This window comes from Gopherus evgoodei, chromosome 16 (genome assembly GCF_007399415.2).
Source record: "Gopherus evgoodei ecotype Sinaloan lineage chromosome 16, rGopEvg1_v1.p, whole genome shotgun sequence".
Taxonomy (NCBI): domain Eukaryota; kingdom Metazoa; phylum Chordata; order Testudines; family Testudinidae; genus Gopherus; species Gopherus evgoodei.
The window spans coordinates 23,716,675-23,739,736 of record NC_044337.1 but is presented as its reverse complement, the minus strand read 5'-3'; the positions used below and the strand labels follow the sequence as shown (position 1 = coordinate 23,739,736).

Genomic DNA, 23,062 nt, shown 5'->3' with positions numbered 1-23,062 from the left:
TCTGTCCCTTCTCTTACAAACGCTGCAGGTCTTATACCTCCAAAATGACCCACTTTCAGCCACTTCTCTGCAGTATCTACCTCTATGGCAATATTACCTCAGAAACTGAGCTACCTTCCCCCTGACAGCTGAGTGAAAGTTAATTTTCCAATAACCTTCTTGACATTATCAATCTCTGTCAATAATATTCCTGAACACACCCGAGAAATTACACCATGGACCAATCCATCACCATTTTCAGGGAGCTGTGTGCTATTACATATTTGCATAAATACAACAGCCAGTTTGTTTCAAAAGAGGTCCTAAATATTTACCTTATTTTAAAACTATCTGTACTCAATGCACATCATGCTAACAGCTGTGAAACGGCTGAGTAAAGGAACACCACTTATCAAGAGAAAGAATTTTATATAGAGACAGATTCTACCATTGACAAGTTGTATTCTTTTCCTCAAAACGAGGAATGGTCAGCAATTATTATACTATGTTTCTCACATTTTCTACGTTTATTGATTTCACTCCTACATTTTCATATACTTTATTTCTAACAAAGCCGATGGATCAAAAAGCCATAGACAGGTACCTTATTTGTACATGCAACTCCAGCTTTGTGCTAAAATGGTTTCACCTGGAGGCTGTTTTACTATTTTTCCTATTTAATTTCCTGCAATGAAATTAATTTAATAGTGGATATGATAGTGCAAAAGCAAATGTGAGCCTGACACTGCTTTGCATTACCTTTGAGAAATTCTTTCCAAATAATTTTGTTATATTTATTAATTTATTTTTGACGAACAACAGTAACTGATAGAAGAGACTGAACAATGTAACCAGCAAGATTCTTCTGTGAGGAAGGATGAAACTGAACCTTTTTATGCTTATGGGAAACAATTGCACAGCATCAGATATCTTGCTTAGTTCAGGTCTGGACATCCAATGAGATTCTTGGGTTATCCCTCAAGATACAATACTAAGCATTGAAGGATCTGAAAGTGTTTACAGATATACTCTCTAATGTTCCCATGTGGTAGGTATTATTAAACACACAGTGGTAAGTAAGGCACAGAACTATTAAATAACCCGTCCCAAGGTCATAGAGAGAGTCAGAGCTGGGAACAGAACAGATCCATCCTGACTCCATGCCCTACTCTCACCACTAGACAGAGTCGCAAAATAAATATGTGGACTACTGCAGTGATTTATAGACGTTTAGAAGTGACCTGGGCTAGGTGAGCAAGGTTTCTATAAAACAGCAGAATGTTCTGCTAGTGCAAATTCCCGCAAATTGAAAAAGTTGCCACACTACAGCCAGCAGCCTTATAACGGATGCCCAAAGCTCATGCCCAAATAAATTTGTTAGTCTCTAAGGTGGCACAAGGACTCCTCGTTCTTTTTATTATCCAGAAATTAACAGTAATGCATGAGAAAGGAGGAACACACAGACAAAAGAATGAGATATTAGGATAAATAGAAAATGTTTAGTAGTGAAGTCAGAATATTTACTAGTTGGTTAGGAGTTTTGCATAAAATATTGCCACATTTATTCAAGATTTGCTGAAGCTCAAACTACCAGTGAGAAAACATTCTATTCTGCACTGATTTTTCTTCTTGGATTAACAGATAATTTGTCAGTCAAAACAGAAAGAAAGCCACCTCATTGACAAACCTATCGTCCACAAGCATGAAAAGGAAGAGGTATACAGAGAACTATCCAGGCCTAGCCTTTTCTACACTCCAGAGCACAAGGATTGCCATGGGGCATACAAAACTCAGATATCCTGGCAGTTCAGAAACTGGATCCTATGAAAATGGAGGTTTCATCTATTTATCCTCTTACTTCACAATTCCATTAGTCAGTGCTATTTTAACTCCATCAAGTCTTTCTTTCCACATCATAACAGAGACCCTCATTCCATCTTTTGTGCAAGTTAAGATTATTCAATTTTAAATGTTAAACTATTAAAATCCTATGTTTATAGTATCAAGCATAAAAAAGTAAATGAGTCCTACATGCAATTGTTCAAATCTTCAGGACTAAAATCAACCCTTATACCACTCATCTTACAACCTCATCACTGGTCCTTACTATACTGAAGTGAAATTCATACCCAGACACCTCTTCGTAACAGAGATCTGTTTTGGTGGACCACTGGTTTGATGTAGTAAGACATTATTCTATGTTCCTTCCTATGGACCCAATCTGACCACATAGTTCAGCTACTTCTGCATGCTGCATATGTCCATAACACTCAGTAGACTGGAGCTCTTGAGACTTCCTGCTTTCAGCAAATGTTCCCCAATTGCGACACAGACTACAGTATTGAAGGTTCAAATGCTGAGTGCAGACAAAGCTGTCTTTCACCAGCTTTGGAAAACAGACTCACCCATTCTGCTGACTCTCTCCAAAAGCCATGCATACTCATTAAACACCCATTCAAGTTTTTGGTTTGTGTGTTTTTAATTCTAGAGCTTACAGCAACATGAAGTGTGAATAACATTTTCTAAGATGTGATATATCTCACAATACATGTATGTAAACCAAAGTCAATCTATGAGTCAGAATGGTCCTGGGGGTAAGGTACTGGACAGGGGAGTAAAGGGATCTGGGATATAGTTCCACCTCTGCCACCAGAAGAATTTTTCCATTTACCTAGCTGTGTCTATACAGCCGTGGTTAGGCTAACCTGATCATATCAGACAGGGTACAAAATTTTTCACAGCCCCTCAGCAATGTAGCTAGGTCAATCTAATTTTCAGGTGTAAACCAGGCCTTATTCTATCTGTGCCTCAGTTCCTCATCTGTAAAACGGGGATGATACTACTGCCTTACCGTACAGAGGTATTGCAAGGATCAATTAAAAATGAAGGATGTATATAATAAAATTCTTCACTTATTAACAAAAAAGGTGAAGCAGAGAATGTATGTGGAGAACCATAGCAAAGTATTTCATTTTCTAGTGTACTTCTTTTTAATTGTCTCTTTCAAGTAGTGAGATGTTCAATTCAGTTATTTAAAAAAAAACAGAGGAGCAATTCGACTGCTAATGGTTGAAGTACACTACTAGAGATTGTACATGTGGCCAATACATCATCATGCAATTAATCACTGCTGCCTATGGCTGGGTCTTGATAGCTGTGAGGTACAAATCAAATGACAGAGTTAATAACCTTACAAGCTATAGCTTTACAGTATGGTACATTGTGTTGTGGTAAATCTTAAAAACAGGTATTATAAAAATCCTTTCCCACAAAGAAACTCACCATGAAAAACTTTACTAAAACCATAACTCTTAGCTGGAAACTGAAATCCTAACTCCCTGCTAGACTTCATATGGGGCAGCTAAGAAAATGAGCCAGTTTACAATCTTACCGATATGTCATCTAATAGTTTTGCTTTTTTCTTTTTTTTTTTTAATACGAAACACGTAATATTCGGCATCCACTCAACACTGCCTCGTATGCAAACCAATTCCCAGTCCCACGCAACACAGTATTTGCTAAAATAATTCAACTCACTGATCTACAAAGTTACATTAAAAAAGATGCATTTATGGTCAGCATTACACTCCTTTAAAAAAAAAAAAAAGTAGGGTATCTGATAGTTCAGAAAAGAAGTGACTAACTGGGGAAGGATGGGGAAAATTTTTGCATAGCCATGTGGTTTCTGAAACTCAGAGCCACAAGTCAACAGATTCAGACTATTTCAGACAAAGGCAGGAAAAGGGGAAGTGAGTTCTAAAGTCAAGGGGACCTCATAGAGAATACTCTGCCAGCATGTTCCTCATTGTTATATTGAAGCAGTTCCAGTTGGAGCACCTTTGCTGATCTCAAATGTGACAGCACAGCATGGGGAAAGAGTACATAGGGCCCAGAATCTCAGGGATTTACAATTACTTATTTGCACTGTGGCAGCATCTAGAGATCCCAGCCCCACTGTGGTAGTCACTGTATAAACTTATAACAAAGAGATGATCCATCCCTCAAACAGAAGCCAAGTGAAAAGTTGATCAGGAAACCAATTGGTAGCCTGAGCCAAGGTACCTCTGTAATAAGCTCACAGCAATTCTGCATCAGCTTCACTTTAAAAAAAAAAAAAATGTAGCCCCGCTCTGTGGCAATAGTGTCAAGGTGAAAAAACAGATGACATCAACAAGGTTTATATTATAAAGAAACAAATGCAGCCTCTTGGCAACAAATACCTGAAGGAAAGCTGTCCAGGCCATTTCTGCTGCTTGGTGATCTAGGAGCACTAACCTGGCCACTAGATACAATCTTGAACAACAAATAGTGGAGACACGCTCTAAATGGCAGATATTATCTCACCACATCTTATTGTTGCTTCCCCCAACCAACACCACCTCACTCTTATCCATTTGGAGTATCAGCCAGCTAATCCTCAACTCTGCCCCAATGTCAACCAAACACCAGGAAATGCAAATGACTGCTTTGTCTAGGTCAGAGGAGATTTGTGTGATCAGCATACTGAATCAACCAGATGAAATTTTTTATATACTTTACGCAGAAAGAGTCGGTTTGGGTTTTTCTTGCGGGGGGGGGAGGGGCAAAGGGGAGGTATTGTTTTATAAATGCAAATGAACCATACCCAACTTCCCTTCAACCTATACTTAGCTGGCCAAGTTCTCACAGAAGCCAAGTGATACTGAAAACAAATTTTCCTGCCACACTCACATGTGAACTCTCAAAGTAAGACTGAGACACATTGGCAGGATAAATTATGGGAAATATGCACTGCAGCTCATGCCACATATGCTTGCTTCTCCTGTGGACAGAGGACTCCAGTATGCAGGGCTGCCAATCTGGCATTTGTCACCAGCACAAAACTCATATGAGAGGTCATCATTGTTTTAAAAAATGTAAAATCCTACAGAACTGCAGACACTCTGATGGTTTTGCCTTGACATGACATCAGAGCTGAGGTGGAATATCTCCTTGTTTTTCACTAGCTCCTATTACTGATGGAGCAAGTGGTGCTGAAGCAGTGAATACAGTCATTCTGAATTACCTGATCCGAATATACAAAAAGTCCTCATTTCCTTTATTACCAATTTGGTGGTTTTTAATGCCTAAGCATTAAAAGGTTTCTGCAGAGACAGAATTATACTAAAGGCAACACTGCAGTGCAACTTACTTACAACACAGCCAATTCCAAAGGGCTGATTTTGTCTTTCAAAAAGTTACCGTACAATTCCATTAAGAAACAAGATATACAGTATGTTTTGCCCAAAATGTTATAAGAGTTGCTTTTCTCCATGAGAATGAATCACAGTTTTCCTCTGAGAGGAAAGGAAAGTGTAACTAGAACACTTGCTCCTTGGGGGACTTATTAGATCCTCAAAGAGTCGTTGCAGTTGCTGAAATCTGCTTTTGCCAGAAGCAGCTTCATCTTACAGATACAACAGAAAAGCATAAAAGAGAGGAAAACCCAGAAGATTACACTTCAACAGTCCCAGAAAACTGAAGAAATACAATTCAATACTCAAGTATTTAGCCTCTCTGGCCTTGTCTACACTATGCTTTTCTGAAAATTTCCTACTTCCACTACAGATAGCAACAGTGGACGCACCAGTGTAGACAGGATACTGGCAGCCACTGCTGTGTGACACGTCTTCTGCTTGTCCTTACTTCTCCCAAAGACACTCTGGGCAGAATAAGATGACAGCAGTAAAAAAAGGCCAGCCAGCACCTTGCCTACCACTGGGACTCCCACCATGGCACCAGCATTGGCAAACAGCAAAGGTTGGAAACGTTAAGAAAAAGCTCTGTCTAGGCACAGTTTCTAACCTCCTCTTTTAATAAGCATATTGAAACCCTGTAGAGTTGGAAGGGGCTTTTACTTTAATTAAAAAGAACTATTTAATAATAGTCCAACAGAACATCTGTAGAAACAAACAATCCTTTCCTTTACGTAACTATTAAAATCCAAACCTTCCCACGGATGAGCATGTGTTCACAAGATAACCTTAAGAGTTCTGACAAACTTTTTTTTTTTTTAAAGGATAAAGAAGCATTATAAGATTTATCCTGATGAAAAGGGTGAGGGGAAGTATTTCCTATAACAAATACTGAAGTCACCCATTTTCTGCTTTCAAGCTTTGTAATCGATGCATACATGGCAAAAGTTGAAACAGTTGTGACATGATTAATCGTCTTTTTCAGAGATTGTTGATATAATTGCTGCTGTTTTTCTTGCCCCTGCTTTTCCCCTTTTCCTGCTTTTGTGAGGGCAAAAACAGTTAATAAAAATCATAAAAGCCCCTCCTTAAAGAACAAAGCAGAGACTAAAATAAATCTCACTCAAGAAGTTACAAAATAAGCAACAGCTTTCCCTAATGTTCCAAGAACTAAAGCAAATACAGGCAGAGAACTGCACCAACTGTCAGAGGGGTAGCTGTGTTAGTCTGTATCCACAAAAACAGCGACAAGTCCAGTGGCACCTTAAAGACTAACAGATTTATTTGGGGCATAAAAAACCCACTTCTTCAGATGCACGGAGAAAAAATGGGGGTTTTACCCATGAAAGCTTATGCCCAAATAAATCTGTTAGTATTTAAGGTGCCACCGGACTCCTCGTTGTTTTTGTACCAACTGTTTACTCTTGGATGGTAACATTCTTACGACTGACAAGATGCTATAAATGGAGTAGCTGATCTGTGAAGGAAGTAGCGAGTTCAAAATTTCCCTATAAATACCATAAAGATTAACAGATTTGTAATACCCACCGAGAAGCACTTACTCTAAGTACAATGATTATGAAAACACAGAGAAGATATTTACTGCAAAGCAGTGACTTTAGTATATACAACCTGCCACAAAAGGCAGCACTGGTTCTTAATGTTGTAATAGCTCAAAGCCACTATTTAGATTTTCCAAATTGATTAAAGCTGACCTGCAGGTGAAAAGACATAAGGCTATTCATTTTCAGACTCTTGACATTATATAAAAAAGCTTAAAAGATTGCAACAAATAACATTTCTTCTTCTTTTCTCCATTAGAAATTTAAGCCTCACTTCCCCTTGAAGACTCTATGGTGGCTGAAGAACTAGTGAAATTATCACAGCTCAAAAGAATGAAAGCAGGGCTGAGGAGAGGGGAAGGAATTTTTAGTCAGACTGTTAAACTTTTTTTGGTGCTTGTTTTTAACAACCATTTAGTCCAATTCCTGATAAACACTTGGGAGAAACAATGTCAAAAACTCTGCAGTTCCATCCCTTTAAGAGCTCACAAAACACACACATCCTGAGATTCTCAGAGTCCTCCAGCAAAACCAGGGACTTGATATTCCTGATAATTCTACAGAAAAAGCAAGTAGTATTTATTATTTTTGGGTGGGAGGAAGTAGAAGGGAAAAAAACCTCTGAGAACTAAAAGAGGGCACAAAACCAATTTTTGATAAATCCTCTGCAGGGCAGTTTTCCTCTTTGATGAACCATGCCAATTTTCCATGATGTTACAATCCATATTTTAGCTTAAATTCCAAAAAGGAATCACTGGTTGCAGAGTCTAGTCAGATTACTCGCTCATCCTTCAATGTTATGGCTTCAAACTCAATGAACAGAGTTACTGTCTGGTCACAAGGAGGACAGTAGGCTCTATGGAAAGAAAGAAAGAAAACTGGAACTGGAGTCATCCTACACCGGTTGAGCCAGGCGCAGGCTGCTGACTCACAGGCAGGCAGTGACAGGCAGCAGCTATGGGTGAATTTGCTTGGGTTCCAGTCCACATTTGCACACACATCAACTCTCCAGCTTGGATGAAAGTAGACATATATGCCAAGTATTATTTAAACCTTTAAAAATAAATGTTACAATTTTCTGCATTTCATAACACTGGTGAATTTGTTTAGTTCAAGTATCTTACAACTATTTTCACATTTTCACTGTTTTCTATTGTCAGATAGTATTAATTCAAAAATATTAAAACAACATATCAGATCACCATAACATATGATCTAAGACTCTGTTAATGCAGTCCTGTGCATTAACTCAATTTTAAAAATATGAATATAAAATAATTTATCCATTTTTTAAATTGTGAGCTCTCACATTCAATCTCAAAACGCTGAACAGAGCAGGAGATTCAATTCAAAAATTATGAACATACTCAGTTTTCATATCTGCTCCTCTTAAGTCTGCATTCTACTTGCCACTGCACAGGTCATTGTTAATAAAGAAGGATTTGCTACATATTTCCCTGAGAATTCTCCAGCTACCTGACCTTCTTGTATAAAATAAGAAACAAAAACAGAATACAGTATCATCTTCATTTGCGCAAAACATAGCCAAATCATAAGACATAATTGAGTAAGTGCTGCAAAAGCATGGAAAGAAAAAATATTAAACACATGCAGTAATAATGTCACTGTTGAGACACCAGCTGCATTTCAAATGAGAATTATTTTTTCTAAACAGCTCTGGGCAATGTGTCAGTGTGTCAAAATAAATATCAAAGAAAGTCATCTATATTTCTAAATCTACTTTCTTAACAAAGATGTATCAAGTAATGCACTCTGCCTTGCAAGGTAGAAACATTTTACTTCCAAGCATATGGCAACAATTTTACAAAGTTTCTAGGTTTTACTCAGTATTTAACATGTGATTTGACTAATTTACTGAAGTACACACAGATCTGTACTAAAAAAAATTTGCAGACACTTTAAGGTTAATCCTAATGACAGTAACTCTTCAAAGTAAATAAATAGGGCCTTTCTATTTTAGTTCGCCAATATTTTGTCCTAGAAATGGTCTGTTGCCTGCCTTACCTAAATAAATAATAGCAAATATGAATTTGAGTAAGATGCTTTCATTATATTACTGTTGGTTTTGCATGAAAACCCTATTTGGAAACAAGCAGCAAGGGGGATTTTTTTTTCTCTCCCATCTGTGACAGGCAGCTGCTCACTGGCTGGAATCTATCATGTGTTGCCTTATATATTAAAAATGTACACACTTGGAATGAGGTGGAGATGGACTAGGAGACAGAAGTGTTGAGAGTCTCTGGGTTAGGATAAAAGGGGTAAAAAACAAGGGTGATGTCGTGCTAGGAGTCTACTACAGGCCACCTAACCAGGTGGAAGAGGTGGATGAGGCTTTTTTTAAACAACTAACAAAATCATCCAAAGCCCAAGATTTGGTGGTGATGGGGGACTTCAACTATCCAGATATATGTTGGGAAAATAACACCGCGGGGCACAGACTATCCAATAAGTTCCTGGACTGCATTGCAGACAACTTTTTATTTCAAAAGGTTGAAAAAGCTATTGGGGGGGAAGCAGTTCTAGACTTGATTTTAACAAATAGGGAGGAACTCATTGAGAATTTGAAAGTAGAAGGAAGCTTGGGTGAAAGTGATCATGAAATCATAGAGTTTGCAATTCTAAGGAAGGGTAGAAGGGAGTACAGCAAAATAGAGACAATGGATTTCAGGAAGGCGGATTCTGGTAAGCTCAGAGAGCTGATAGGTAAGGTCCCATGGGAATCAAGACTGAGGGGAAAAACAACTGAGGAGAGTCAGCAGTTTTTCAAAGGGACGCTATTAAGCGCCCAAAAGCAAGCTATTCCGATGGTTAGGAAAGAGAGAAAATGTGGCAAAAGACCACCTTGGCTTAACCACGAGATCTTGCGTGACCTACAAAATAAAAAGGCGTCATATAAAAAATGGAAACTAGGTCAGATTACAAAGGATGAATATAGGCAAATAACACAGGAATGCAAGGGCAAGATTAGAAAGGCAAAGGCACAAAATGAGCTCAAACTAGCAATGGGAATAAAGGGAAACAAAACGACTTTTTATCAATACATTAGAAGCAAGAGGAAGACCAAAGACAGGGTAGGCCCACTGCTCAGTGAGGAGGGAGAAACAGTAACAGGAAACTTGGAAATGGCAGAGATGCTTATTGACTTCTTTGTTTCTGTCTTCACTGAGAAGTCTGAAGGAATGTCTAACATAGTGAATGCTTATGGGAAGGGGGTAGGTTTAGAAGATAAAATAAAAAAAAGAGCAAGTTAAAAATCACTTAGAAAAGGTAGATGCCTGCAAGTCACCAGGGCCTGATGAAATGCATCCTAGAATACTCAAAGAGTTAATAGAGGAGGTATCTGAGCCTCTAGCTATTATCTTTGGAAAGTCATGGGAGACGGGAGAGATTCCAGAAGACTGGAAGGGGGCAAATATAGTGCCCATCTATAAAAAGGGAAATAAAAACAACCCAGGAAACTACAGACCAGTTAGTTTAACTTCTGTGCCAGGGAAGATAATGGAGCAAGTAATTAAAGAAATCATCTGCAAACACTTGGAAGGCGGTAAGGTGATAGGGAATAGCCAGCATGGATTTGTAAAGAACAAATTGTGTCAAACCAATCTGATAGCTTTCTTTGATAGGATAACGAGCCTTGTGGATAAGGGAGAAGTGGTGGATGTGGTATACCTAGACTTTAGTAAGGCATCTGATACAGTCTCGCATGATATCCTTATCGATAAATTAGGCAAATACAATTTAGATGGGGCTATTATAAGGTGGGTGCATAACTGGCTGGGTAACCGTACTCAGAAAGTAGTTATTAATGGCTCCCAATCCTGCTGGAAAGGTATAACAAGTGGGGATCCACAGGGGTCTGTTTTGGGACCAGCTCTGTTCAATATCTTCATCAACAACTTAGATGTTGGCACAGAAAGTACGCTTATTAAGTTTGCAGATGATACCAAACTGGGAGGGATTGCAACTGCTTTGGAGGACAGGGTCAAAATTCAAAATGATCTGGACAAATTGGAGAAATGGTCTGAGGTAAACTGGATAAAGTTCAATAAAGATAAATGCAAAGTGCTCCACTTAGGAAGGAACAATCAGTTTCACACATACAGAATGGGAAGAGACTGTCTAGGAAGGAGTATGGCAGAAAGAGATCTAGGGGTCATAGTGGACCACAAGCTAAATATGAGTCAACAGTGTGATACTGTTGCAAAAAAAGTAAACGTGATTCTGGGATGCATTAACAGGTGTGTTGTAAACAAGACACGAGAAGTCATTCTTCTGCTCTACTCTGCGCTGGTTAGGCCTCAACTGGAGTATTGTGTCCAGTTCTGGGCACCGCATTTCAAGAAAGATGTGGAGAAATTTGAGAGGGTCCAGAGAAGAGCAACAAGAATGATTAAAGGTCTTGAGAACATGACCTATGAAGGAAGGCTGAAACAATTGGGTTTATTTAGTTTGGAAAAGAGAAGACTGAAAGGGGACATGATAGCAGTTTTCAGGTATCTAAAAGGGTGTCATCAGGAGGAGGGAGAAAACTTGTTCACCTTAGCCTCTAATGATAGAACAAGAAGCAATGGGCTTAAACTGCAGCAAGGGAGATTTAGGTTGGACATTAGGAAAAAGTTTCTAACTGTCAGGGTAGTTAAACACTGGAATAAATTGCCTAGGGAGGTTGTGGAATCTCCATCTCTGGAGGTATTTAAGAGTAGGTTAGATAAATGTCTATCAGGGATGGTCTAGACAGTATTTGGTCCTGCCATGAGGGCAGGGGACCGGACTCGATGACCTCTCGAGGTCCCTTCCAGTCCTAGAGTCTATGAATCTATGATACCAGACACAAAGTAGCACCAAACCAAAGTAAACATTGCATGAATAACTTTAAAAACATCTGTCCCACTTACTAAAATACAATTTCTAATGTAGTTGTGCTTTGCCATGATAGTTATAATTGCAAGGAGTGGGCTATGTTAAATACTGTCCATTATTAGAAATTAAGAGATTGATTTTCATATTTTTAAATGTAAAAGAGTTTATTTTGGAACATTAAAAAATGTATTTGAAAACCAAAACTGAACCCCAGAGATTTATCAGACATGTAAAACTGTGGCACTATAGGTACAGATGTTTAACTACTCAGTCCAGGTTAGAATGTAAAGTAATCTTAATTTGATCCAAAACAATTCACATGTAAAAATAAGCCAAGATACAAAAAACAGTTCAGCCACATAAAGATTTGTATCTATACAAACTACCATGTCTGAACCACAGTTAACATCAGGAATGTGTTGGTTTAGTTTTTCTTTTAAAGAAATCTTGCCTTACAACTTCTAGCGTTATTTTCCCATGCATTCAAGTAGGATATTCATTCCCCATTTCCTACACTACAGAAGAATCAAGACAGAAGCTTCCTATTTAGTTATTTTTTATTATAAATGTTTATTTAAGGCACTTTTAAACAAATATTGATTTACTCTATAATTTAAATGTAGGGATTGGAATCTGCCACAGTAGAGTTTTGTTTTAAGAGCAGTTTTTAATCTACATTTGTATTCAAGATTTCAAAAGGTTATGTATTAATAAACTGTCTGGAACTTTATCATTTGGGCCACCACCACCACCACCATTAAAAATATCAAAATATAACCTGAACTATAGAATTCAGAAATGGAAAAGACCTATTAGATCATTTCCAGCCCGTGCCGCAGCCAGTGAACAACGGCTCCCTAAAGAAAATGCTCTAATATCTTGTCTAGTCCAGTTCTGAACAATCCTGCAACAGTGATCACATCTTCCTTGAAGAGACCATTCCATAAACTACCACAATGTATTGTTAGTAATTCCTTGCTGAAGTCCAACCTAAACATTCCCATGTTGGTTATTCCTCCATGCATCATCCCAATGGCTCATTATTGCTCAAGGACTAAGGGGAGACAAACTTGCAAGCTTCCCAACACAGTTCTGGCTGAATACATATGGTGAGTAACAAAAAAGTCCCAGCAGAACCATATAGCTTTTGCAGCCTGTTTCCTCAAGAAAGCTGGTGGCGTTTAAAGACAAGCGGTACATGAGTATCTACAAAACTTATTGTATTTTCATCTCACTATTTCTTAATTTGTTTTCATAACAAGGGTCTGTAATGGAACCTCTGAGAACTTGTTCTAGAACTTGTATGAACAGTGTGGTCCAGAGACAAGGGCATTGAACTGGAAGGCAGCACTCTGAGTTCTGTTCCCAGCACACGTGACCTGTGTGGCCTGCGGGCAAGTGGCAGGGTGGGACTGCTGGGTTCGCCCCCTGCCTCGGCGGGGAGAGGTTGCCTCACAGCCCCGCACACGTGCACCGCACTCCAACTGCCCTAACAGCCAGAACCGCACCTGTTTCCGTCTCCCCGCGCTCGCCTGGCATACAGCGGATGCGTCACTTCCAGGGCCCGCTCAGGCAGGAAGCGATGGGCACTGCGCAGAGCCGCTAAGTGCTGAGCAACAGGAGGGGCGTGCAGCATAGGCTTGAGCCGCAGCTCGGGGGGCCTGGGCCGAGACCTCCCAAAGACCCCCCTTCGGTTGGGGGAGGGCCAGCTACAGTGCTGGTTGGTCCCAGGGCGGCCTCCGTAGTGATCAGGGGGGTGGTGTGGGGGGGTGTTGAACTGTCTGTGGGCAGCCAGGAAAACCCTGGGGGAGACGTGTGTGTGTGTCTGTGTGTTGCACCTGCCCTGCCCCGACTGTGCCCCCTTCCCTGGTCCAGGGACCTTCCCCCTCCACGGCCCCTATCACACTGCCCCACCCCCGCCCCAGGCTCCCTGCGGCTCCTGTGTTTGTGTGTTGGACAGTCACATTCAATCCCTTCACACTGCCCCCCTTTCCGCTCCCCTTAGTTCATAGCCCCAGGAAATCCCTTCAAACAGTCCCCTTTCCCCCTCCCCTTATTTCATGGGGGGATGGCGAGCCGGGCAGGCAGTGGCGGCGAGGCTTTATACTTCAGGGGTGGGGGGGGATGTTTATTTTCACAGGGCCGGGTGGCACTGGGGCGGGGGATGTGTTTGGGGGGAGGCAGTTTTTTCAGCCCTCAGCTGTTTTCTTTGGAGTAATATGGCCCTAGCCATTTTATAAGTTGTGCAGGCCTGTACTGGTGAATAGCAGTAGGTATGTACTAAGTATTATTGTGAATTTGTACTATAAACTTTGCAAACAGAATGGCTGTATGGAGAGAACATGTTAAAGTTTAATGGGACTAATTACAGAAGCAAAGACTAGTGGAGGCCTCTTAATCTTTTAAGGGCAACTTCTTAACATACCCTCCAAGGTAGCTTTCAGATAAGACCTTAAAAACTTCTCTGTTCCATGTGGACATTAATGGGCTTGTCTACACATGCTACCCTGCTGCAACATGTCTGTGAAGATGCTCTTTCAAAAGGCTCAACCACTGACATAGCAATGCCCAGACCAGCACTTACGTTGGTGTAACTTATGTCACTGGGGGGAAGGAGGGGTTGATTCACACCAGTGAGCGACATAAGCCATACCAACCTAAGCTGTAGCATAGACATAGCCAAAGAATCCATGCACTCTATATATTAACTGAGCTTTGCACAGTTTAACACCACATAACCTTTTGAAATTTTGAACAGAAATGTAGATTCCATCCTTCATAATAAAGATAAAATGATCTGGGTGTTCTTTGGATAAACATTATGCAAAATATAAGTCTTTAGTGTTTGATTTTGCTGCACATAGAGACAGAAAGGAAATCTGATGTTTACCCCATGCTGACTTCTTGTTTAAATTTTAAATTAAGAATCTTATTAAAGCAGACATCAGCTCGCTAGATCATGCCTAAAGTACTTCTCTCTAAACACAGTGTCAGGAAGTTAAACTAATAGGCGACTGGATCTTAAAAAAATTCAGCTAATCTGGCAAACAGACACAATACTAGACCTTAATTCTGACAAATCTAAATTTTTTGAGTTCATTTATGCCATCAAACATGGATAGTAGTGGATAGGCACTCTGAGCATTCCCAGAAATGTTTCTTTAAGATTCCTTGCTACTGTCTTTAAATAAACTAGTCCCATAGGAACCTGTAGCTTATGAAGGACCTGATATATGCAGCAGACAGGTGAGTTTTTCAGCAGTCCTACCTTTTAAGATCCCAAGCAGTGGAATGAAGTTACTTGCTGCCAGAATTAGCTGAAAGTGTTTCACAAGCGGACACACATGGTGTGCAGATGACTGGCAGCCACAAGCTGAAAGCTGCTAGTGACATCCACTTTACTCCCAAAATGATCCACATGCTAACAATGGTGCTCATGCCTAACGCCACATTTAAACTTCCATCCCACTTTAGAAATTTATATTGGCATGAAAGACTTATGTACAATAGAGATTATTACTATTAAATATATTTCCTATGTTTGAGGGGAAAAACTTAGAACTTTATCTTCAAAGAGCTGTACAAGCACTTTCTCTTTTTTAAACAAAACAACTCTGTTAGGTAGATAAGCAAGTGCTGATTTTCTTCCATATATGCATGGGGAAAACAGACAAAGGTTGGTTAAATGATTTTCCAAGGCAAAAAGGGTAGTCTGTGTCAGAAATAGAACTGGACTTTAATAGCTAGTGCAGGGGTCGGCACCTTTCAGAAGTGGTGTGCCAAGTCTTCATTTATTCACTCTAATGTAAGGTTTCGCGTGCCAGTCATACATTTTAACGTTTTTAGAAGGTCTCTTTCTCTAAGTGTATAATATTTAACTAAACTATTGCTATATTTAAAAACCTTATTTCCTTTACAATGTTTAAGAAGCTTCTTTTAAAATTAAATTAAAATGCAGAGTCCCCCGGACCAGTGGCCAGGACCTGCGCAGTGCGAGTGCCGCTGAAATTCAGTTCACGTGCCGCCTTCGGCACCTGTGCCATAGGTTGCCTACCCCTGAGTTAGTGGCTCCTAATTCTCTGCTCAGACCACACTATCATGCCTCTCTCTCTCTCTGAAGTACAATCAATGTACTGAAACTCAATATAAAATTCTAAAGATGTCAAGAATATGTTAATACATGATTTTTATCTTGACCTTAACATGTTGAGTAGCCTCCTAGTGATAAGCCACAATGCAAAAAGGAAAGTTTGTTTAAATATTAAAAGCCAGTCTGTTTTCTGTAATGAACTTCCACTGATTTCTGATCTGGTAGAGATAAAAACAAGTTTCACAGCTGTCAGAGCCATGAACTGCCTCTTCCACATCATGCAAATCTAACAGCAGTAAATTAGAAAATGTTTAACACACACATGTAGTTATAAGACTATTCTGGTTTCTGAGATGCTGTGTCTCCCAACTAAAGACTGTTTCATTGCTCGATATTGGATCTTACATTGATATCCACAGTTCTGTAATTTATTGTTCAGCTTTTGCTTGTGTTTTTCTTGTGTAATGCAACTCCCTCCTCCCATCTAAGATGCACATTGATGACTTTTCTTGCTTTAAACATAAATTGAAGATGTCTGTATTTTTCACTTCTTACCCTATTTACCCTACTGACTGTTATAATTTGCATTGTCTGATTTTTTTCTGTTTGCTTGTTGAAGTCAATTTTTCAGTGCCTTGATGTGAAAGATATTTAGCACTTATGGCTCCTCCCATCTTCAAAGTTCTGTATGTATCAGTAATTAATCTTCACAGTACATCTTGGAGCTGAAATATTCACATTTTACAGATGAGGAAATAGAGGTGGGGAGGTTGAAGGAAAAGTCAGAATCAGGAGGTTCTGACTCTTAGTCCGTTGCTCAAGAGTACTATATCGTAATATGTAATTTATGTGAATAGACCACATAGTGCAATAAATATTTTCCTTTTAAACAGGTTTCAGAGTGGTAGCCGTGTTAGTCTGTATCAGCAAAAAGAATGAGGAGTACTTGTGGCACCTTAGAGACTAACAAATTTATTTGAGCATAAGCTTGTGGGCTAAAACCCATTTCATTGGATGCATGCAGTGGAAAATACGTCCGATGAAGTGGGTTTTAGCCTACGAAAGTTTATGATCAAATAAATTTGTTAGTCTCTAAGGTGCCATTATTACTCCTCGTTCTTCTTCCTTTCAAGACATCAATAATCTCTGAATAAAATCAAAAAGCACTTAGGTAAATTACAAACCTAAGTTTCAGATCATTTGCTACTGCTGCTCTTCCTCCTTTATGGGGAGCAATTAGAAAAGACAATTTAGGCCAAAAGTATTCAGAACAAAGTGTGATACACCTGAACAGTGACTGTCAGGCAGAAGGGGGAAAGCACATGTTATAAATAAACTCAATTTCCAGGGCAGACATAGGCATAGGGGTTTTGAATTGCTATTAACTTTGCTCACTTTTCACAGAACTAAACAAAACTGAAATTTCATAAACTTTCATGAAAAACTGAACAGTTTAGAACACCATAACCAGAACAAAACTCACAATCAAGTTATTGTGACATTCTTTTCCTGGAATAATTCTCCTTAGTTGAATTATATTTCTCTCATGGAGATGGAGGAGGAGGACTGTTGTTGCATGTTAGTATCCATAACTGCGATTATTAAGACAGAGGAAAAAATGTTGATTTGGTACAAATGAGTTCCTCTTTGCATTTTGAAATCTCACTTCTCACTGGCAACATTTCTCTTCCATCACAGTGAAGGTTTCCCCCACCCATCCCCCTTATTTTTCAAATGTAAGCCACAGGAAACAGTACAGCAGCCCTAGCCTAAGACAAGTTCCACAAACAAAAAAGAACTTGGTTTTCAGACAGAAAATCCACAGGAATAAAATTATTCTGACAATCAAAGTTTGACTCAGTGTCAAGAAATATGTCAAAATATCAACACGGTGTAAATGTCATATACATTTAATGTTTCCTTGTACTGCTTCATAAAATATTAAAGGAGACAGTCAGAGGACAGGAAGAAGTTCATATAAGGAATTTGCATCACCAAACTTTCAATTGTTATAGTATTTCCTCTCAGATTATTGATTCTGTGAAATACCGTAGAACTCTCATTGATAAAAATACACAGACAGATGGAGTTGTTTAAGAAAGCTGTTCATCATTCTAAAATAGTGCAAATCACACTTTGGATTGAAGAACATGTTAAAGAAAATGGCATTTCACTGTTCAGGCCAAATCAAATATTCCAACTACAGAGAGATTTTGTGTCTCCAAATGTACTGATTTTATTCCAGATATACTATACATCATTTAATAACAACAGAAAATAAAGCACTCTAAGACTAGTTAGGGCTCTTCTCCCTTAAAATGTTCAGCAGAATATTAAAAAACAACAAACAGACAAATCCCCAAATGGAAAATGTCTGGAGGTAGAGAAGTTCTCAGACTAGAGTCCATAGACTAACCAGTGATTGCAGAGCTCTATTCGTGGCCCACAAGCCCACAGAAGAGTAGGCGGTAGAGAAGGTAAAGGATTTTAGAGCAGTGGGTCTTAACCTTTCCATACTACCTGTACCCCTTGCAAGAGTCTGATTTGTCTTGTGTACCCCCAAGTTTCACCTCACTTAAAAACTTACAAAATCAGATATAAAAATACAGAAGTCTCACTGCACACTGTTGCTGAGAAATTGCTTACTGTCTCATTACCAGGTAATTATAAAAAAATCAACTGAAATATAAATATTGTGCTTACATTTCAGTGTATAGTATACAGAGCAGTATAAACAAATCATTGTCTACGAAATTTTAGTTTGTACTGACTCCACTAGCGCTTTTTATGTAGCCTGTTGTAAACCTAGGCAAATATCTAAATGAGTTGATGTACTCCCAGAAGACCTCTGAGCACTTCCCAGGAGTACACGTACCCCTGGTTGAGAACCACTGTTTCAGGAGAAAGCAGAGGACCTATATTCCATGAGGTGATTTCTCTCTTCCAGATCAGAACAGAAATATGTTGGAACCGCTGGCTAAGGCATATATATCTGGCAGCACCACCATCTCTAATGTTTAAAAAAAAAAAAAATTGCAACCTGACACCAACCCACATAAAACCACACAAATAGCCCTATTTTTAGAGTAATTTTAACCTTCCTTAACTCCAGAAGCAATGTTGCCTACTAACACCTTTCCTAACAGCACTTATAGATCTACAAACCTCCCTCCAGGAGGGGAGAATACTGCATTTTCGGGTAATTTCAACTCTTTTCTCAGATTTGTCCAGATATGAGTTAGTCCCAAAATCAAGAGTTGCAGTAAACGGGGAAAGTCACATGGCCAAAGGGAGCCGTGGCATTATCGCTCAACACGTCTCAGATTTCTTCAAAGATCACTTATTTCCTCCTCCTCTCTCTGCCTCTCATATTTATGTCCACATGCTCCCAGCCCACTAGCACATTACTCTGACATTATAATGCTATTCTTGACAGTGAGTTCTAGTCCAGGGAGTATCAATCTTTTTCTTTCTTTCCCCCTCAACATGCTATAAAAACTCCACAACCCACCTGTGCCACAACAACTGTTTTTCTGCATATAAAAGCCAGGGCCTGCATTAAGAGGTAACAAACAGGGCAGTTGCCTGGGGCCCCACACCACAGGAGGTCCCCATGAAGCTACGTTGGTCAGGCTTCGGCTTCAACACCAAATTATGAGGTTCAGAGCCCTGGGCTTCAGACCCTGTGGTGGGGTTCTGCTTTCTGCCCTGGGCCCCAGCGAGTCTAACACTGTCCTTATTGGGCAGACCCCTGAAACCTGCTCGTGGTCCCCCAGGGTGCCCCAGACCTCTGGCTGAGAACCACTGTCCAATCTAGTCTGTTATGAACTAGTCTCCCAGAGGAAGTGGTGAAAGCCCTATTTGCCTAGAACATTTAAAATGAAAAAAGCACAAAAATGTACATTGGGAAACAACTCTGCACTAGCTCTGTAGAGGGTAGGAAGAAGGAATAGGTCCTCATAGGACTTTTCCATGTCTAACTGTAAGACTATAGTCCTTTTCTGCTAATGATACCACAAACACCTGCCTGGATGCTACACAAAGACACCATCTAAGGAAAGGAAGGAAGGAAGGAAGGCAAGCTTAGGTAGCAGGAAAGACTCCAGAATACTGTTCCTGAGCATTACACCCAAGCCGGTCCCTAACCTGGCCACTAAATACCTTCAAAAAAAGTGACAGAATGGAGATAAATGTCCCAAAAGGAGAGACCAGCAAGTCCTGTCCTCCTGCAACATGGACCTTCCCCCGGTCTCTGCAGAATAGCAGCAAGTCCACGAGCCTTCCTCAAAGGCCCTGCAGGACAGTGACCAGTCCACATGCCCCCTAACACGTGCCACGAGCCTTTGCCAGGCCCAGGCAGGACAGTGGCCAGCCCCTGTGCCTGGTCCCAGGGGCTCAGTGCACCCCCCACACACACACACACCCATACAGAGCAGAGCGCAGCACACACAGACACGGCGCACACATACACACAGCAGAACACACCACGCACACACACAGACCCCACACAGAGCACCTCACACGCACCCCACCCAGCAGAGCACACCCTCCCACACACACACCCCACACCCAGCAGAGCACCCCACACACACACGCACAGAGCACACACACCCCACACCCAGCAGAGCGCACACACACACAGACACTCCACAGTACCCCACACACAGACCCAGCAGAGCACCCCATACACACACGCACAGCAGAGCACACCCCCGCACACACCCCACACCCAGCAGAGCACCCCATACACACACCCCCAGCAGAGCACACCCCACACACACACACTCCAGAGCACCCCACACACACACACTCCAGAGCACCCCACACACACACCCCCAGCAGAGCACACCCCCACACACACGCAGCAGAGCACACACACCCCCGCACACACCCCACACCCAGCAGAGCACCCCATACACACACCCCCAGCACAGCACACCCCCACAGACCCAGCAGAGCACACCCCCCACACACACACTCCAGAGTACCCCACACACAGACCCAGCAGAGCACACCCCCACACTCCACAGAGTACCCCACATACAGACCCAGCAGAGCACCCCATACACACACCCCCAGCAGAGCACACACACCTCCACACACACAGACCCAGCAGAGCACCCCATACACACACCCCCAGCAGAGCACACCCCCACACACACGCAGCAGAGCACACACACCCCCGCACACACCCCACACCCAGCAGAGCACCCCATACACACACCCCCAGCACAGCACACGCCCACAGACCCAGCAGAGCACACCCCCCACACACACACTCCAGAGCACCCCACACACAGACCCAGCAGAGCACACCCCCCCCACACACACTCCAGAGTACCCCACACACAGACCCAGCAGAGCACCCCATACACACACACAACAGAGCACCCCATACATACACATACACACACACGCGCAGCAGAGCACATACACGGACAGCACACCACACCCCCACACTTGTTGCCTCCCGGGAGGGCCCCGCCGCGGGGCCAGGGTGACCCCCCAGGAGCAGCGGCCGTGGTGGCGAGCCCCGGGCTGCGCGGCGGCCCCTTACCTGCGGCGGGAGGCGCGGCGGGGAGTCCCGCAGCCCCGCTCCGAGTCCGCCGCAGTGAGTCCCGGACACAACTTCGTGGCGCGCTCCCGACGCCCCCACCCGGGCCCGCGCCTCCTGCTCAGCTCCCTCCCCCGACGCGGGCGCGCGCCGTCCCGGCTGCCACGCAGGCCCTGCCGCCCGGGAGCGCGCGCCGGCCTGGGCCGGGTCCGGAGCTGGGGGTGGAGGCAGGGCCGGGGCGTCCGCCCCCCCGCCCCGGCGGCTCCACGCGGGGTGCCTCGGCCCGCCCCAGCCCGGGGAGCGTGGAGCCCGGGCAGACACCCCCTGGCCGCGAAGGGTCCGGCCCGAGGCGTGGGAGCATGGCGGCGCCGGGCCTGTTGAGGCTGCTCGGGGAGGGCACTTGGGGGAGCGGGGCGCAAGGGGAGCCCCTCCGCGGGGGGGGTGTACGTGCCCCCCAGCCCTCTGGCTGGGAGGTTGTCCTGTGGCTTGCATGGGCCATGGCCATAAGCAGGAACAGCGCCTGAGCCCTCAGCATTTGTACAGCGCCTGACACAGCAGGACCCCACACGCACTGTAGGTGCCCCCGTACTAGGGATAACAGCAGTTAGGGCTGCGCCAAGCTCGGGCTCTACTGCCTGCTGGAATTCTACAAGGGAGACTTAAATCCTGCCAGAAGGGACCTAAATACTGAACTACTGATATAAATAATAGAGAGAAATTTACCTGCAAGTTTGTTTAACTTCTGTTTTTAACTTGTGGGTTTTTCCACATCCTAAGATGAGTCATAGCAATAGCAAAACTGTACTGTGGAAAGCAAAATTAGAAATGCCCTCCCACCACTATCACAGTCTCCTCACCTTTACTCCTACAGAAAATTACTTTCTCAAATGATTTATATGTCAGGAGACAATGCTCAGGGTCTTTTCCCCCTGAGAGTGACAGGGTGCTGCACATATGTACTTAGTCATTTTGTTAATTTATACCTTTTGTTTCCCACTTCTGATCCAGACAAAATTCCCCTTCACCTCTGTGCTTAACAAGAAATGAGCAGTGACAGTGGGAGAGTTAGAAAGTAGTTGCAACAAAGGCAAAGGCAAATATTTAGAGTTTCTTTCCCCAACATTTACATCAATAGGAAAAGAAAAATGTATGTACATAATGTCCATTCAAAAGACACTCAACTTAGGTGCTCCATCTTACAAGCACACATGCACTAAACATTAAGGACAATGACGTCAACAGGACTAGTTTTATAAAAGTAAGCCTTGAATAAGTGCGTAGAGGATTGGAGCCTTAGTCCAAATCTAAAATTTTGGCTTTGCTATAGTTTCAGTATGATTTTTCAAAACAACAGGAACAGAAATATTTCCATGAAGTTTTTCTTTTTCTTTTTTAAATAAAATACTATTTTGTAGAGAAGGGAAGATGTAAACATCCCTCTGCTGTATTTTAAAACTAAATGTAATAGTCTTTTTTACTAGTGAAAGAGAACTCAAAGGTGAAATTAACTACTCTGATTTCATTGTTTATGCTTCTCACCCAGCATTGATAAACAGTTTATATGGTGAAAAATACATTTTATTTGTAAAATTATGTTTTTGTAAACTAAAGTCTAGTTTACACTCAAAACAGTTTGCTGGTATAGTTACACAGGTATGGTCTTATAAAAACCTTCCCAGGGCACATGCATACAAATTACACAGGTAAAAGAAATACTTTTGTTAGTAGAGCTTATACAGGTTTGATGAGCAAAATAAACTATACCAGCAAAAGCACTTTTCTG

General features: G+C 41.7%; 1 protein-coding gene across 2 annotated transcripts in view; it reads right to left on the bottom strand.

The window, feature by feature from the left end:
• The window catches only part of NEK6 (NIMA related kinase 6), a 116,390-nt gene extending 95,011 nt beyond the window's left edge, over positions 1-21,379 (bottom strand). For both annotated transcript variants that reach the window (XM_030535617.1, XM_030535618.1), the window contains exon 1: positions 21,283-21,379. The gene's annotated coding sequence lies outside the window, so the exon portion shown is untranslated. The remainder of the gene's footprint in view (positions 1-21,282) is intronic.
• Positions 21,380-23,062: the final 1,683 nt, after the last annotated feature.